The 20,048-nt window shown below is 36.6% G+C and overlaps 1 protein-coding gene across 20 annotated transcripts in view; it reads right to left on the reverse strand.

The window, feature by feature from the left end:
• ROBO2 (roundabout guidance receptor 2) overlaps positions 1–20,048 on the reverse strand; it is a 1,073,259-nt gene that overhangs the window by 157,891 nt on the left and 895,320 nt on the right. The window lies entirely within an intron of this gene.

Raw genomic sequence — 20,048 nt, forward strand, 5'->3', positions numbered from 1 at the left:
TTCAGGGCCTGAACACCTGAATGTATATCTGAAAGTACAGCACGGCCAGCTCTTGCATGGGAATTTACCTGTAACTTCTGGGCATCCAGAAGCCTGGACTGCAAATATTGAACAGATCACTGTTAGAGTGGGCATGTCAATAGAGCTGGCACTTTTGATTCAAATCTCTACCAGTCCTTTTTAAAATAATCAGTCCAAGACATTTACTCATAACCTGCCTTCAGATCCTATTGGCAATGGTGAATCCATTAAACTTTGCTTTCACTGCTCATGATGTTTATAAAAATTGTACGTGGAATTACAGGCCTGTAGTACAAAGCTTGGTATTTTTTCACCTCAGATGGAATAATGAGCTGGATAAGAACAAAGTTGACCCAGGGATTTCAATACAGAAACTTTCGCTGGAAACCTTAGCAGCAGTGTGCAAAGCTACGTTTTTATGTCAATATAATAATGGCATATCTACACCTATTAATAAGTATAGATCTACTGCTGGATTTTGGGTTGATAGGACATCATAAAATGAATTATATTTCTTCTTAAACTATATAATTAACTCTTAATGAACCTTTCCCTTTTCCCAGTAAATTCAATTTTGACTAATCCTTGGGTTTATGGTAATGTTGAGCTCATTAAAATGTTACTTAAAACTCATTAAAATGCACACTGAGAGGTAACAGCTTCATTACAGTAATATAATGTAAAAGAAAAAAGAATGCTTTATTATCATTTGTTTCCAAAGCTGAATACATTTGCATAGTAATGAGGTTCACAGGATATTTTCAGTAGTACTCAATAATTAAGCAGTTCAGTAATTAAAAATGCATTATCTAAAAATAATTTTATGTTCTTGCTTACTCCCTGTTGTTTTTTTCAATTGGGAGAAGTGCTCATGTTGATAGAGTTTAAAGAATCAAGCAACAGTGATACCTGCATTGATATTAAAAGAGGTAACAGTCTAAGCCCTTAGCAAATTTCTATTTAAAAGAAAATAATTTAAACTTGCCTCCAATATAATTTACAAGTCAGACTTTCTAACAAAGTCATATAATATCTCTCCAATTACTGTTTCAACACCAGGGACAACCAGGTATTATGCAAGGGCCTTTCAAGTGCAAAGTCTTCCTATAATTTTCATCATTTATTGTTACTATACAATAGTATACCTGAATACCTGAACAGAGGTCAGCTGGGACCTAGATATAGGTTTAAAGGACGTCCAAGTAACTATGAATCTGCCCTAACTCGTGTTTGGAGGCAGAAGCCCTCAGATGGGGTACTGACCATACAACAGTGCTGTAGCTTCATCCCTGCTTTTCTGCTTTTCCTCTTGGCAGGAACTCTCCTAGCTCTAACGTAAAAGGACTTACCTTCACAGTCTTGCTAACTGAATGCCACCTTCTTGCATTTCACTGGCTATGGAAGGGTGAGAGTGCCAATAGTAAGTATCTGCACCAGGAGCAGTATTTGTCTGCACTATAACAGTGGAAATTAGTATGGTTAGGTATGTGACTAATAGATTTATGCTTAACATGTAAGCTTGACCACATTTATTTCAACAATTTCTATTGGAATAAACTGTTGTTCTGGTTTAGAGAAATTCAGTGTGAAAGTTGAAGGCCAGTTTTCAACGTATCTCTTCATAATAAATAGCAAGTAAAAATGCATTAACAAAAGAATCAAAAGCTAGAGATAAAAGCAATATTTTCTCCATAATTTCAGAACAAAGAAAGCATGGTGTCCATTACTTGACATTAATGTGGAAGATATTTTGCTAACTTTCATTTAACTGCCAAAGAAAGGTTACTAGAAAAACTGACGCACCTTGCTAGAGTATGCAGCCTAGACTCCTAGATGGGAAAAGTACAACTCTGAAGCCCAAAGTCATTCATAGAATTGTCTAATGTAATACCATTTAAGATTCCTTGAAGTATTATTTTAATACAAACCCTGATCTTTTCCATGACTTTTAAATATTATTTTCACATCTACAAAACAGGCACTCTTTAACATATTTGCATCACAATGCACCCAATATGGATTTTTCCAACTTGCGAAAGTTGACTAGCATGACGAAGAGACCATTAAACTGAAACATGGACGCAGCAGGTTAGACATATCATTGTAATGGGAACAACAGAAAAAAGTGGCCTGTGCTCTTTCAACCTCTATACCATTACTAGGGAATAACAGACAAAATCAGAAATTATCTAAAGAAAAAAAAAATGAAATATTAACCAGATTGAACATTTTCAGCAGCTGTTGTTGGGAATTGTTGCCTCCCAAACAAGGAAATAAAAATCCACTTATATCTAATAGGACAGCATTCTTGTGGCAGCAGGCAAGTACAATATGAAATCAAGTTATCCGGTTAAACATAGTTTTCCTGGGTGAGTCTGGACAATTAAGTGATCTCAGTTCCCAGATGTAAATGGATGATCAGACTTTTTTTACTCACCTTTTAGTTATTTAAATGAATCTGCCTCATAGATTTTTACAATCTTCCCTATGTACTGGATAGCTCCTCACACAGTGGCCCAAATGGCAATTCTATAATGCATATCATAACAAAATTCATAAAAATCAATCCAGGACAGTTACTCAGTGAGATAAGAATGTGTAGGCTGAAAATTGTTCTTTAATACAGTAAGTCAGATCGTATTTCTAAACTTGCTTTTGATACTGTGCTTTTGCTTTACCTATTAAACTGTCTTTATCTCAAGCCATGAATTTTCTCACTTTTACCCTTCCAATTCTCTCCCCCAGAGCTTAGTTGCTGGCTGGGGTTAACCATGACAGATACTCCTTTAACAAATCAAACTCTTCTGATGGAGATGCATATTGCTGTTTCTACACTAATTTACATCTCATGTTCTCAGCTATTTCAAAAGGAAAAAAATCATGTGTCTTTTTAGCTGAGTAAACAATCTCTCATTCTATCTTTATTGCACACACTAGCAGATAAGTTATTTCTCTCAAACACTCAGCAAGATGGCTGGAAATAAATAATTCTGAAAATAAATAACTGGCATAATATGTATTAATGTTGAAAACCCTCTCCATTGTATTTCCTTGTATTGACTAAGTAAAATTAAATGAGATACCATAAATATAAAATAGTAGATAGACGTTACTGAGGGGAAAAAAAGTAATTACCTATTATATTTAATAGTTTTTTCCCTACATAAGCACTGCGTAAATTAAACAACCAGCAGCACAGGCTGTAAAAAAAATGTACTGAAGTCTCAGTTTTCAATTGCCATATATAGGAGGGATGACTAGTCTATTAAATTCAATGATTAGCGGAACATGTAAGCACAACAGATATTAGTGCAAGATTTGTGAAATCACGGCTGTGAATATCAAAAACCACAAAGGTGGAAATTCTATTAATTTTATGAACGTGCAAGCAAACAAGATTGACACCATTTTAATTCAGATCTGATATAATAATTTTTAAGAGAAACAGAGAGAGAAACAGTGGTTCCTTGCTGCCTAACTCAAATTGTTCACTGCATCCCCCTGCTGCTGTGGGGAGTGGGAAGCTGTAGTGAGACGAGATACACTCACCAGCAGGACAGGATGGGAGCTGTAGCATGAGTGATGTGCTGCTGTGAACTGAAAATGCTTGAAGAATTTAAAGTAAGCATTACAGATTATTTTTTATCTCGTAGTATAATAACTGCAGATAGAAGTGGTGGTTTGCACTTTTAGTATGATATGATGGTTATTTCAAAATGCATCAAATCTTTACCTGTTAAAACACTGTATAATGCATTCTTACGTAGTGCCTCCCTGCTGAGGTTATATACTACATGTTGCTGTTTCCAAACGGGTGATGGCTTTTAGATTAATGAATTTATTTCTCAAAAAGACACCTGAATACCTTGTGGGTCATATAAGGAAAGTGGAAGACTTGAATGTGGATTTGAGGAGTTTGTTTTCATTTTCACTCCATGTAAAGACTAAAGACACCTGAGTGATACAACCTCCATACCAAGGAATAACATTTGTTGAAAACCATTGGAAGTCCTTCCATTGCCTGCTTGGAATTAATCTCTATCATATCAATGATTCCTAGAGCAGAAAAGCATATCCAGATTCAGTTTAAGACTGAAGCTTTTACTGTCTTTACTAAAGGCACAACCTTGGAAGAGGAAAACTGAGCCGTATGCTCTCATATCCCATTTGAAAATCTGTAAAAAATATCACAGCAGAAAGTAAAAAAAAAACAAACACCCACAAAACCAAAACAAACAAAAAGAAATCAACCCCAAACTAGAAACAGCAGAATTGCAAACTTGCTATGAAAAACAAACTATTTTTACATTTCTCTTTTCATAATATTTCTGTCTGATAGCTGTAAAATGAGGTTCATTGTTGAGTGACAATACTTGCCCTCAGATTTTATTTCAAAACACATGCAAAATCATGAACTGTGTTCTCAAATTTTTTAATTATCATAGCTTATATGTACCTTATTCTGTATTTTACATTTCTTTTACAGATCACCTATTCCTTTACCTTAGGAGTTAACTACCAGTGGTATTCAGCATCTTCACTAAAAACACGACCCTCACTGGTATACTTCCTAGCAATACGCTGTTTCATAGCTGCTAAATATATATGTATAAACACATAATATTCTACTTAATTTCTTAAATATCTTTATATTCCTGAATATTTGTAAACTCTCTAGTTTCCCAAGTTATGGGAGTATTCATTCCAGGCAGTATGACACATTTCTGTAAGTGGGAGAATGTCTTCAGCTCAGCCCCAGTCATGACAAGGTGCTGTCTGTGAGCAGAGTGTGCTCTGAAAAATGACTGCCCAGGACTTCCTTTCACTTATGAAACACTAATCCGATTTCTGTTGTCTTTACCATCTGTACAGATTTCTTTTGTTGAGATCTGTAGTTATTGCTTCTTTCAGACTTTGTAAAATGCAATATCTGTCATCAATTTGTTTTAGAAATAGGGAAGGGCAGGAGAGAGAAAGGAATGAATGCCAAACAAAGGAGAAAGCTAGTCTGGGGCTTTTTGCCATTTCTTATTAAAAATACTAAAAATCACCTGTTCAAGCTCCCCATCCTCCACCCCCTAATGAGAGTTGTTAGTAAAAAGAAACAGTCCAACCCACCCCCTGACGTCTTTAATTGACTTCATAGGGAGTGTTATCAAGAGCTACTCAAGCAGTGCTAATGGTGACTGCAGATTGCTCACACATGGCATGGCTGGCATTCCTTGGACCTTAAAAGGGCTAATAGGAGAGTGTAATCTCCACTCAGCATGGGAGCCAAGGCCATGAGTGATCTGGAAAACAACAAATAATTAGAAAGTATTCTTCCCCAGATGGAAGGGAAGAGGAAAATAAAGATAAAGCTGGCACCCACCCATGGAATCTCCTAACTTTTCTATTATGGAACTTCTAGCACATAAGAGGGTTATTTCAAAGAGTATGACGTTCAATAATTAAAAAGTAAGTCTGTCTCTCCTAGAAATGCAGGCTTCTGGTTTTCATCTGTGACTGAATAGTTCACAGAGAGATACAACGGGGGTTGTAGAAAGAGATAGTTTTTAAGATTCATGTTTTCTATCAGCATTTCTCCTCTAACTTCAGTAAGACACATGAACATCACATTTTTCACTAACTTATTAGCAATGGTTAACTGAACTCTGGAAATCTAAAATGTTTTCATACTTAAGACTGAAACACTTCACAAACTTCAAACAAGCCCCACTGCCTCCTAGGAAGAAAGAAGAAATATGTAAGTGTTGCTTCACACCTCCCTAAAATGAAATGGTTCAAATCATGTTTAAAGGCATGCAGAAAGGCATTCTAGACTTGGGAGTCTAGAAGAAGAAATGCAATGATGCTAATACATGTTGCAATGGGAATTTGATGGTTAGTGCAAAAACCTACTGCATAATTTGAAGCATTATAGGGAAGCAAACACTGAGTTGGCAGAGGCCCATGCAGTTACCATGTGAAAGGAAGTGATGCAGCCATGAATATTCTGCAGCATCATACAACACAAAGCCTGCAGCAGTGCTGATCAGAGGGAGTATTTTGACTGTAGAGAAGATAAATGTCTACATTAACTTTCACTAAAGAAAGTGATAGACATATTTTTATCCCATAGGTATTCCTAAAATATGTTTCATAATTAAAATATTTTTAAAACACCATTTTAAAAGTCTTTTCAAGAAAGATTAGGAAAACCAGCAAATCATCTGTGATTTCAACTTGATTGCTCCACCGTGAAGGTAGTGATTTATGAATGTTAAGAGTGCATCTAAATAAAAACACAGGAGAGGTGCTGTCACAGGTATCCATCTATACAGTAAGGGGGGGAGAGGGGAGCAATGTAATTGTAACCTTTAAGGGAAAGAAACTAAAGACACTGTGGGCATGAAGTCTCCACTTAGCTGTACAGTAGCTGATAGATACAAATAAGATCAGAATAATAAAGCATTTATGTAATATACATTGTTAAAGATGGACCTAACTGAATGGAATATACTACTTTTGCCTTATTTGAATTGTTGAACATAGTTAATGCAACAGGGAGAATGGGGGGAGATTTGGTAAATATAACTTACTTGGTTTGACAAAAACCTGTGAGCAGATCCTGGACAAGAAACTATTAAGGAAAATAAATAACCACAGGATAAGAGGTAAATTCTTATTGTGGATTAAAGATTAGCTAAGTGGTAAGAAACAAAGAGTGGTAATTAATGGTTACTTCTCCAAATAGAGGGAAGTTAAGAGTTGGGTACCTCAGGGATCTGAAACAGGACAGGTGTTCAATACATATATTAATGGATACAAAGCTGAAACACACTGAAAGTAAAGGAAAATCAGTGCCCACATAAAACTATTTTCCAAAAGATAAATATGGCTGAGATATGCCACAAGGATCCATTCGAACTGGATCATTCTACTGACACTGAATCAGCAGACAACATTTAGTTTTATAGAAGGTTGAAGGTATATACATTTGGAAGGATTACTGAAGGTCATCTCTGTGCTTCAAATAGTTTGGGAATAACAACCTAACTGGAGATAAAGGGGTGACAAAGTCAGGAAAGATAAAAGCAACGAGGTTCCAAAAATACAGCAATATGCCTTGCAGTCAATTTAGATTATTTCTGAACTCCAAAATAGTATTTTTCAATTGACACCCAAGGTTTCAACTGGGTTTTTGTTCAAATGCTTGTGCATCATCTCAGCCTAATCACTATACTAAAATAAGCAGAACTTTGCACAGCATTTTATTTTCAGTAAATACAGTTCAACCAGCTGTGTTCATCCTTTCTTCTAGCAGTGCCAAAAGTACCATACAATTATCAACATCTGTTAGAAGCGTTTTTCAAATTTGATTCCAAAAACATGTACTTCTGCCTCCTGCCTTGAGTCCAAATATAAGAAGAATAAAGTACAGCACAAACAAAGAATCTATCATATACCAGCTGCAATTACACAGCACAGCTAGAGAGACGCATTAAGAACTAAGCATAACACATCCCGATGTATTTACATTAGCCTAATCTATCTGGCCCAGTCAGCTATACAGTCAAGATGAACAGCCTGAGTTTTAGTACTCAGTAGCAACTCTGGAGTGTTTGCCAGGAATCCTAGGAGAGTTTACATCATGTTGTTACCATAAACTAAAGCCGTTGACATGCAGACGTACCCAAAGAGGACAGCTGGATAGAGGCTTGATTGTTTAGAAACCAGTGTAGACAGTTAATGAAGTTACAGTACCAAATACACAGAACACATCCAACTGGCAATGTTAATAACCTGTTTGATTAATATTTCAATTTTATGGCTACTTGGAGTGACAAACAATGCTTAAACTGATCACATTTTTATCTACCCTTCTCCCAAAATACGTTACTGTCTCCACATTAAATAGTAAGCCGTGAAATGAAAATGGTACTACTTTAAACCATGATACATGAATAATTTTCTCACTGCACCTCTTCATAATCATACAAATAACCTTGACAGTACACTTACCTGTCCAGTAATCTTATAATGGAAGGGGGTGGTGTTAGGTTGGGTGCACTGATGAGATCTGGTAACGCAAGATGGAAAGAAAACTGCTTGCCTAAAGGAAGTTATCCTAAAAAAGCGGAGCTCTTCCAAAAGCAAGAATGTGAATGCCTTCCAGCTGCCTCCTTCATAATGGAGCACTAAAGTAAGACTCAGCTTAAACCATATGCAAAAAAGGGTTTCTTTTCAGCTCTTTCCCAAATTCCCCTCCAGAAATTAAACACTCAGCTATATATGTTTCAATAAGAGTAAAAATTCAGCATGTCTTCATCTACTTAGGTTACCCTAAATTCTGCCAGTATTCTGGTAGCACAGTGCCTCTGCCTTCCTACTGCTCCATTTGTATGCATGCCTGTTGACATAACTCCATGCTCCAACCTGAATCGCAGTCTAACCCTACAACTCTTCTTTCCTTTATGAAATCTTTGTACCCTAAATTCCTGAAAAGCGAACTCCAGCCTCACCCTACCATCAATTTGAATCCCAGGCCAGTATCTGTAAACTCCTTGTGTTTGCTCCCAGGAGGTCAAACTATGGCTGCGCTCTTGCAGTGATATGTAATCTCCACTTGCTGTTGCAAGGGTGGACATGCTGAAGAGGAGGCAGCCACAGGGCAGAGAGCCAGGTTTGGGCTTACCTGATTCTTTTATTGCATCCTCAGGGGCTCAGAGTGAATGCTATTTTGTCCATACATATACCACAAGAAGTAGGTAAGAAAGGGAAAGGAAAACAGAGAGAGAATAGGGTGAGAAAAGAAGCAAAGAAGGTAGACCTCTCAACAGGGTACGTTCTTCAACTGTTTTTTAAATGGATGATTTAATAAGCAAGCGACTATGTGCAAGCAGAGAAAACAAATTCTGTTGTTGTCTAGGTTTATGTCTAAACACAATGTGAACAGTATTTGCAGCACTGGGGTGATCTGGTTACACAAGAATGAAGTATCAGCCCGTGTGTTTTTAAAGAATATTTTTAATTAGCTTAACACATCCCCATCTAGTGGGTTTTTTTCTTAATGTTTTAAAAAGTACTTTTATGAAACACTTTAATACAATTTTTTGCTGTATGATTCAGCAAATGCTGGTTTTGCGGTTACCAATGGGGCTTGAAATTAATAGTTTTTCTTTCTACTACTTAACCGTTTCAAGCGAATGAATGGCTCTGTGGATATTATTTGTTAAATGTGTATCATTCCTAGTCACTTAAAAAAAAAACCACAGAATTTTTTTTCACTGGAAAAGTATGAAAGAGTAACACACTTTGTTTTAGCTCAGCATTTAGAAACCAATAAACTATATCTGCTGTGGAAAAATGACGAGTACTCAAGATCAAGCCCTTGGCATTTTGTGTCTTATTTTTCTTTCACATGGTCATTTGACCATCGACTACAGACTGTGTCTTCTACTAAGTGAGAATAATAGTCTTCCTCCAAAGTTAGTATAAGCATTCAAATAAAATAACATCCACTTTGCCCTTGAAGAAATCTCCAGGGAAAAGAGGAATAGCAGTACATGAAAGGATAAACACCTGCTGTAGATTTTTGGGGTAGGAAAGACGTGTTTTGACATTTACCAAAACCTTGAAAAGGAGAAAAATAAAGAGAAAAATCCCCTCACCTCCGCTTTACATCAACATAGGTTTATTTTTTTCTACCTGTTATGACCCATTAATTAAACACTCTGCTGGAAACAAAACAGTTTTTTGAAAGATAAGCCAGCAATGTGAAATTCACTGTGAGAGGTGTTCAGCCTCTATGCTTGAGAAATCAGAAACAGTAGAAAGGAGTTTTTTAATAAATAAAACAATTTATAAAAAACCACAAACCTACAAACTGATTAATTCTAGTACTTCATTCCAAACTTCTTGCTATTACTTGAACTATTTTAAACCTGCCCAAACAGGTAGTCTCAGATGCTTTGTATTAAGCAGCTGAGCCAGCAATTGCCATGCTCAGAAAATATGACAGTACAATTGATTACTGACTTTTTTTCTTTGCCTCCCAGATAACTGTTTTCTTTTGAAGTCAGAGGCCAGGAGATAAAACATCTGTTATCCTCCAAAGCACTCCCTTTAACTGGGGGTGTTTCCCCACGGCCAAGGAAACAGTGGTGTAATTACTATTTTGTTCCTAATAATTATTAAATTGATGCTGTAAGTATAGAAAAGCTTTTTAGCATTTACAGATATGAGGAAATATATTGGATTTTTTTTCACTTTTGTGCTCATTTTGCAGGAGTGGATAGCAGTGTTGAGCTAAAACCTAGCTGTGTTCAACCAATTAAACATACACTGATTTACGTGTTAATGCTTATCATTGGAAGGCATCATTCGACTTAGACTAACCACACTTTGCTTACTGAAAAATGGACAAAATTTTCCTCTTACTAAGTGAAATGCAGTAGTGTCATACTGAAATCATAGGAGCAACTCTTTGTAAAATGGATACAAATGTAGAAGAGAACAGGGGAGAAAAATTGAAAATCATAATCTTTGCCAACTTCCTCCCCACTGAGGGATTTGGATGCTTGATTTTTCTCCATCTGCAAAAAAAATGCTTCCCGTATCACGACTCCTGATAAATAGAGCCTGCAGGTGTATGTGCAACCTATATTCAGACCTGCCAACCTCTTGAAAGAAACCAGGGGAAGTTACCTATTAAATAAATTGGGATTTTCCATCTTTTATTTTCTGTCCTTCTTTTTGCCTTTTTCTCAGTGTTCAATTTCCCCTCCCAATCCTAGGTGAGGGGGAAGCACTGTGCAAACTGCTACCATGCTCCCTTTGTTTCATCACTTCACCTTCTACCTTGGAAATAGCTGGCTGGATCTGGAGACAATCGGGGCAAGAAGCATGCTGCTAGGGAGTGTTCAACTACCCACTTTGACAGCTATATTCCCTTGTGATTTAGACAACATAAGAGCAAGACAATGCAGGAAACAGAAAATGATCAAAGGTGGGAGTGAGGAAGGTGAGAGCTGAAAGAAGAGTAGGTAAGTCTGGGAGCTAAGCAAGTGCACGGCCCGTATGTTGGATTGACTCTAAATAGCAAGGCTGGGTTAGCAGAAGGGCTAAACTACTTGTGAATACCTTGATGTGGGATATATGGCATATCAAATGTACATCAAAACCTCTAAAACTGCAAGGCCGGAGACCAGCCTTCTTATCCACAAAAGTTATAATACCTGTAACTGAAGGCATTATCTTGCTAACAAGAGAGCTATGTCATCATTCTTTTTTTCTTATAAGAACAATATTTCCAGCAATTTCAGTTTATTTACAGGATCTTAAGTATGTGCTTTCCAAGTGTACTCAACATCAGTAGACCTAAACCTACCATGTACAGACCTTCAAAGACTTGAAACAAACAAACAAACAAAAAGTTTTGAAACACTCCTTTCGATAGTAAAAAACTGGCTTTCACCCAGTTATGTTTTCCTAAAAGTTCATCAGTCTTTTTCGCCTTTCAAGCACCTAAATCTTTTGCAAGAATATTATTTTCCCCCACTCCTTTTCCTCCTTCACAGTTCTTTAATATACATGTTAAACATCACTGAACTAGTATGCAACTCAAGGCAATTCATTTGTAATCTTGTCATTGTGATGAAAAATAATTTCTTATTTCTAAGCTTAGTTTTTGTTCTTTTTCCTAGATTCTACTCACTCCAGGACAGTGTTTTGTCTTACATCTCAAGACCATATGTATATTTTAAAGGCTGTCACACTCAATAGCAGATTAGGGCAGCATGAAAAGTCATGATTCTCTGTCTTCTACACATGTTTGTCTGAGCATTATGTTATCTTTTGGCTACTACTTAATTTACTTGGTCAGTACTAAGTTAAGGACCACTCTTCCCCAGGATGCCGGAGAGGGATTCTTCATCAGGGAGACAAGGAGTGATGTATTCAAACTTACACAGAGGAAATTCAGGTTAGTTATAAGGACAAAGTTCTTTACTGTGAGGGTGGTGAGGCACTGTAATGGATTACCTGAAGAAGTGGTAAATGTTCCATCCCTGGCAGTGTTCAAGGCCAAGCTGGACAGAGCCTTGGGCATCATGGTCTAGTGTGAGATGTCCCTGCCCATGGCAGGTGGCCGGAACTGGTCTGATCTTAAGGTCCTTTCCAACCCAAACCATTTGGTGATTCTAATATTGTTATAATAACAACATTCCTGGCAGTCACAGTATCCTGCATTTTGTTCTAAACACAATACCAGTTTTAAAATGCTGCAGGGGCCTCATAGAATGTTCCCCAGATATCGCAGGGTATGGCAGCATTTCAAGAGCTGTCTGTTTTCAAAGTTCTGAAACTCAGCCCTTTTTTTTCCTCACCTCTCACCTTAATAACCCTCTTCTAGCTTGCACCTGAAATCCATTCCTCTACGTAAACTAGAAGTGCTGGCACATGTATAGTGTGAATCATTCAGAAACTATAATCATTTCATAATTAGAAAAGAGTTATCTTCTAACAACTTTAATGAGAGTCATACTAGTCAACTTCCACCTACTTAAGTAATACAGGTACTAAACAGATAAGGGTTTAATCTATATATGAATCAGTAATGCATCCAACATGGCAGGCATAAAATAACCACCACTTTTGCTTTACTTTCATTAATACTGGGAGGGGGAGAGTTGGCATAGAAAATAGTTTCCACTGAAAATAAGCTCTTTAAATTAAACTACTCCTTTGAGACTTGCTGTTAAAACTATCTATTGCACATCCACAAGGAAGAGTTGAAAAGAGAAATCTAGAATTGTAGCAAACTGCTCGCTAGACAATAGCACTTTGGAAGACAAGCCCCTCCAGATTTTGTGTTGCTCTAAGACAAGAACAGATTTAGCAGACATTGTAGCAGCTATCATTGCAAAGCAGTCTTTTATAAAGAAGAATAAACCCAAAGAGCATAAAAATCTTAACAAAAATATTGAAAATACTGAAAAAGAAGTGATTTTCTCCAATTGGAAAACAGAAAAAAGCCCAACTCTACTAACTAAAACATTCAAGCAAACTGAATTTAATGCTTTTAAAAAGCACTGATCAGAAGAGAACCAAGAAGATAGAGCAGTCATAATAGTCTTTATGCAAGAAAGGGGGGAAAAGACACTTTTTGAAAATTGCTGCATATATAAGACAATAAGGGATAAGAAGCATCTGGATTTTTTTGTTGTTCTGTTACTTTCAATTTTAAGGGAAATTAAAAAGTTTCTTTTCTTAAAATATATGCAGTTTAAATGTAAGAAGGAAATCTCTTCCTGGTCTTCCCACTATAATAATTTATTTCATATATGGGTGATTAAACTTATGTTATTAGAAACACTGTCCCTAACTTCACAGGTATTAAATGCCTTCCTGTTTTAGAATTAGGAGTTTAAGTCATCCTCATCTTGCCACTGAAGACAAAGATTCAGCTAGTGTAATAATTAACACCAGTTGTTAGCAGTTGATGATATGCCTCCTTCATTCAAAAGTGTGAAGAAATGTGCAAAATAGAGGCACAGATTAAACATTTAATCAGTGTCATATTCAACAAATCTTTTTCCCTTTCACCTTTACACCATGAACTTAATGCACAGACACATTTAGGGGTGGCAGGAGAAAGAGCAACCTGACTGCAGGTTGCTCTCATACATGGAATGAGGCATAAGTGCTTCCTTGCCCCACCGCATCCCACCCTGTGTCAGCAAGAGTACAGGTTGTGATCATTTCCCTTTGTTTGGCATGGGTGAGGAGACCTTATTGCTGTCTATAACTTTCTGACCAGAAGATACAAGGAAGAGAGAGCCAGACTTCTGTCAGAGGTGTATGGCAATGGGACAAGAGGCAACAGACTCAAGTGAAAACATGAGAAATTACGGTAACCTATAAGGAAAAAATTCTGCCAATAAGGATGGTTAAACACAAGCTGCCCAGACAGTCTGTGCAATCTCCATCCTTGGAGGACTTCAAGAGTTAGCTAGACATGTCCCTGAGAACCTTGACCCATTCAGACATGGTCTGAGCAGAGGGCTGGACCAGATAGGTCTGAAGGTCCCTCCAGCCTCAATTACGCTGTGGTTCTGTGCTGGAAGAACTGGCTTATATGTGGACAGACCAATCAGAATAATCATGTTTGATGAACTTCTAGGAGAATTATATGTGATAATAATCCATTGATACTTCGAAGGAATAAGCGCTCTGGGTAAACACTGACATCCCATAGTGTGTTCAAAACAAGAAGACAACAAGTGTAGGCAAAATGGATGTAGAGCAGCAAGACGAGCCTAAACACTTCCAGTCATTAACAGAGCAGTGTCCTCATAGAATACAGAAGGAATTGATCCTTCTGCTCTTTATTTTGGAAGTGTGAACCAAACACTATATGTCTCTTGTCTTTGTGGACCTATTAAACATGTCAGAAATTATTTTGTTTGAACAGTGTCCTGGGTTAAGCAGTAGCAGTCATACCCAGGACAAATAGTTATGGAACAGCCAACTCTATGGCAGGTAAAATGAGGAGGACGAAGAGAGGAAGGCCTGATTAAAAAATAAGTTTCCTGTGCTTAACTGGGAAGTCCTCTTAAACGGGATGTCTCCCAGGGAACTAATTTAAACCCGATGATACTTAATAGCTATGATTGGTGCTTAGTAAGTAGGGTAATTATGTTTAATGGGGATGCCTCAAGGCAATTGAGTGGCACTTAAGTCTTTTGTATGTCTCAATCTCATGGTACTTCTCTTCATTTTCTCTTCTATCAATTTTCTGACCCGCTGTAACAGCTATGGGTGTGGGAAATGCATACATCACCACCTGTTTCCATGAGTTCGTCCCTTCTGTGCTAAATGCAGGGTCACCATACAAGGCATATATTTGTTGCCTCCTCTGCTCCTATCACTGCATGAGCCACAGTACCTAGCCAAAATATTGGCTTATTTTATCATTATAGGCTTATCCAATAACATGAGGATTGATACTGCCACATTGATGTTAATGGAAGTTTTCCAGAAGCAGAATCAGATTCAGGCTGAGTTTTGCTTAAGCCCTTGCAGCAATGCTGTGCTCTGCAGTAGGACTGCCTTTCAGTGAAATGGAACAGGAATATTCTACATTTAAAATAATCTTCATAAATGCAATGAGGTTATGAAGTCTGTGGGAAGTTTTTTCTGATATTTAAACTAGCTATAGCTTTTGCTTTATTACATGAGGTGGTCTTTGAGACATAATTTGGAGACAATTTTGTGGGTTTTATAATACAAAATCTGTAACTGTGCCTCTTAAAAAATATATGTAGGAAAAAACCTGCTAGGACCTATATTAAGGGGAAAAAAATTACATAGTTTGTCCATAAATAGGTTTATATTGGAGATTAGAAAGCCCCTAACAATTAGAATTATCAGATCCTGAAATGACTTTCAAACAAGCATAGTGGAGGAATAAAACAGATTTTCAGATGGAGCTCACTCAATAACTTTGTGAAAGAGATGATATAATGTCATATCCAGAATAGCTGGAGGATAGATTCATTGATCTGGAATGTGGTTCTCAATCCTTTTCAACACAAGAGTGAAGGCATCAGGGAAAGCAAAACAAAATGTCTTTAATTCAACTTACTCTTGCCACTGTCTTAGGGAACTTGACTGTATCCTTTTAGTATTAAAAAGCTAACAGCAGTCTTCTCTTTCTGAAAGTCTAGCTAGTCAGTGAACAACAAATATTCACCCTTTTTTTCATACAAATAAATTGAAATGTTGCAAGCTAAGCACATGGATGCTGTTTTAAACACTTGTGATCAACTGAAATTTATTATATGCATTTGAAATTTAATACACCAAAAACATCGCAAGGCTGTTAGTGTTAAAAGGCACCAGTAAGGTGGTTTTATGAGGCTTCTCATTGAGCTGTGTGATTAAACATACAGATTTTCAAAATATCTTTGCCTGATGGCAAAAATACCCAATTTCCCACTTCAAATCTGAACTGTAGAAAGGTCAGTTCCCAACTGGGGAGCAAAAATACCTTTTATAAATCTGTTTGTAGACCATACCCTACATAGACAAACTTCCTAGTCAATACACGATAGTTCTTACTACATGTATTTTAGTAATTATAGCATAGGCTGTATCACACTTACCTTTTTAAAACACATATTAGTAAAAGCCTACAGATGTAATCTTCTACTGTCTTCAGTTCTCACTGACTACAATGCTTCTAGGGTTGGATTTTATAAGGATCTCTTCACTTTCCAGTCACTCATGCTTTAGAATCAAATGTCCTTTTGGCAAAGTTATTGTGCTTTTAAAGTTATCATTAAAAACAAGAATTAGATTTTGACCTATTTTAAACTGCAGTTACTAACTCAGGATATTTTATATGAACAGGACAGGTTTCATCCTGAGACCACAGAAGAGTATCTTAGCAGTACCCATTCACACAGCTCCTACAGAAATTAGTATAGTTTTGTGCAAAGAAAATCGTGCATATGATGAGACTTCCAATATTGGATTGTGAGATCTACCTTAAGCAATATTCCAAAGTAAACTGATTAAATTGAAATGCAGTCCATATAGGGACTGGCAAAACTGGTTACTGTTGCTGTTGATAAAACAGGCAAGTTACATTAATCTTGATATTATCAGTATCCTTTTCATAGCAAAGCCTAAATATTTTAACTGCTTCACATCTCTAGGTCATTGTTTTTCTGTTTAAGAAAAAAAAGGCTCACTGAAAAATTAAATCACTTTTTGATGGTTGCACAGCATGAGTGGCAGCTCCATCCTCACAGCCTAAACCCATCTACTCCTTCTACCAACGCTATTATTTTTCCTTACTATGCTTTAAACATGCCAAGCAGTCAGAATCCTCATCCTTTAAACATGTTCAGAAATATGTTCCTTGCAAGCAGTACCATGATTTCAATGGGAATAATGAATAAAATACAGTTTAACATTATCGTAATTCTATAAAGCCCTAAGTTAAAATCAAAGTTCAGAACGCTGAAGATATACTTGAAACATTCCTTACCGAGGCACCTGTATGATAATTTTATCCTTTTTGCGTTATACCCTTTGTTTCTGTGCTTGTAACTCTTCTGGGTCACAGGTTAGATTAACAAAAAAATAAAATGGGAATGATGGAAGAAAATTTAGCTGAGCAGAAATGTAAGTTTTAAGTATAAGACTTGGTGTTTTTTTGCTTTTTTTAAATAAAGATTTTAGATATGGATGCATACATACCGTTCATTAATAATGACTCCACCGGAAACAAAAATCGCAGTTGCTTGAAGTAAATAATGCAGAGGAAAATACTATTGGATAGAACTAGATTTGGATACTTCATGTATCCTCTGTTGTTAAAGAATTGGGTCTCCAGAAGTAATGAAAAAGCACATCTAAATCTTCCCAAAAGTGTCTTTGTATTTAAGAAATGGTGTACTCTCAGAAAAGTTCAAAGCATGCTGAAAACACTGATGACAACTGTAAATATATGTCAAATCACCACTACAAAGACATTTTCCTTAAAACCATAAAGTAGTAGATAGAATTTTGTGAAGAGCTGTGTGTGTAAATACTGTTTCCTCCCCTAATGTACTCTGATTTAGGTTGTGCTAATCTATTAGAGGGAAGGTATTAGGAAAGAAAAATGTTCGCAAAATTTGTTGCAACTCTTTTCTTCACTGAAGTCAGAGGTAAATCACATTATACTGATTGACCCTCAAACTCCCGTAAGGATACTCAACAAAGGCTAGTCACAGGTTCTCCTGAGTGACAGTTTAGTTCATTCTGGGGACAAACCAGTTTGTAAATGCCACAATACGTGACTAATTTCCTGGCCTATATACTCCAAAATATAAACTACAATATGGGCAAGAATGTGCCATAAAGAAATAAAAATAAATCTACCATCGACTAAAGCTGTTTTCCCCACATCTCCTTCAAAAGAAAGAGGAGCGCTATTGCATACAAAATCAATACTGTAAATAAAAAGGAAGGCCCTAAATTATTGCCAATAGCTAGAGTATACCAAACAACATTATGTGTGGTTTGGAGTTTTTCTGGCACCTTCAGCTACACTGCAGTCAAATGGCATATGAACAAGAAATGATGCAAATGTCATTACTAAGCATCCAAAGACAGAAAATATGTGATGAGCTCCTGATGTATGTGCAGCAAACTAGTGTGTGTTAACAGAGAACAATGAATATTTTTAGAGCATACACCACTAACGGCCTGGTCACTAGTGACAACAGTAAAGAACCTCACATAACAGGTACACTGCCTATTGCAAATCAAACACAACTGAGAGAACCAGCTCCAAACCAGACGTGATTTAAACAACCTTGTCCTTTAAAGTGGAAAATCTATGTTCAGTGCAGTAAATACAGCTTTGTGTACAAAGACTTCATACAGCCAGACCTGAAAAAAAAAATGCCAAAGTGATCCAAGAAAGTAAATGACATCTGACTGGCTTGTTTACACATCCCCATTTCCCCAAACCATTTTGCTTCATTTACTACACTTTGTCACTATGTGAGTGTTTGGGGGATTTCAAATGGACCCATTCTGTTCTAACAGATGTCAAAGAAGAGGTACATTGGTTTTAATACCTATTTGGCGACATATGGGAATAGTTTTTTTTCCCTGAGTAAAAAGTCCACAGCAGGATCTGTCTCCATTCTTTCCTATATTTATACCCCCCTAAATTTCCTCAAAATTATCCAGTCACTGTTGTTTACTAATGCCCTGCTACTCTTGTATTACTTTCTGAAAGCAGTTCTTTGTTGCAGTATCAATCATATTACAAGAGTGAATCTGCTACAGCTTTAAAACCTACACAACTCTGGGCACAGAGCACCATTTGTCAACACGAAACACTTCCGTTTCCGAAGTAAACCAAACCTAACTCTCAAACACACATATGCACATATGCACTTTCCATGTGAAACAACTTCAAGAAAAGCTCAGCTACAAGTAGAACTCATTCCTATAATTAACCAAAAAGTTAAAACTTTGAAAGTTGAAACTAATATGTCATTTTAGGGAGAAATTCTTAAATGCATTAATAAATAACATATTCTACAGCTACAGTAACACATTCTACTTCATGAATATAATCTATTCTTATGAAGATGTCACTGGCATTTTTTTCCAAAGAAACATGAAAATGGTTTAAATTTATAGCTCATAAGCTGATTTTTTTCTTTAGACATAAGAGTAAAAATCACAATAAATGATATAAGTCCATGGAGTGCACATAAGAGATGAATTTGCCTTCACTTTAGGCTACTGCTGTGAGCTAGTATTTATTACTTCCATCCTGACAACCCTTTACTAGAGAAATCATATGCCATCAAAACACACAGTCTTCCAGTTGTGTGTCACCATAGCAACTTTTTTGCTTTTTTGGGTTTCACTCTCACTTTTTTTGCCTCTTCCCAAGAGATTGCTCAACACAAAATGCTACTAAGAAATAGCTGGTGGCCCTACTGCCAGACACACACAAAAAAATCAATAGAATTATTTCTCACAATTAGCAAATAATTCAGTGATCTCTTTTTGGTCTTCAGAAATAAAGGCTGTTATCTTTCAGTTCAAGCAAATATCCTTTAGTTCTACTTCAACAAAAAGCTTATCTCACCAACTTGAAGAATCAAGACACACCTCCAAAGAAGACAATAGCTTGGCGTAACTGAGTTACAGACCTGATTACTCCAAGTCATACTCAGTAATTCTATAACCTACGTGGATGTTATACACTTTGGATCACATTCTCTAGTTTTTGTAATAAAAAAATCTCATGATCATGCAGATTTTATCTACTTTGTGGACTCGATGATCTGAGGGTCTTTTCCAACCTAAATGATTTCATGATTCTTGGCAGTGCAATATCAACTAAGAATAAAACAGTAGTGCCCAGTTTCAGCTCATGAATGAAAGCGGGAAGCTCAGCTTGTGGCCTTAATTTGGCAAGCCATATCTTCTGCTGCATTCACTGGAGCATCGGGTCTTATTTA

This window comes from Pezoporus flaviventris, unplaced genomic scaffold (genome assembly GCF_033815535.1).
Source record: "Pezoporus flaviventris isolate CSIRO_AGI_PZ_B2104156 unplaced genomic scaffold, CSIRO_AGI_Pfla_v1 ptg000015l, whole genome shotgun sequence".
Lineage (NCBI taxonomy): Eukaryota > Metazoa > Chordata > Aves > Psittaciformes > Psittacidae > Pezoporus > Pezoporus flaviventris.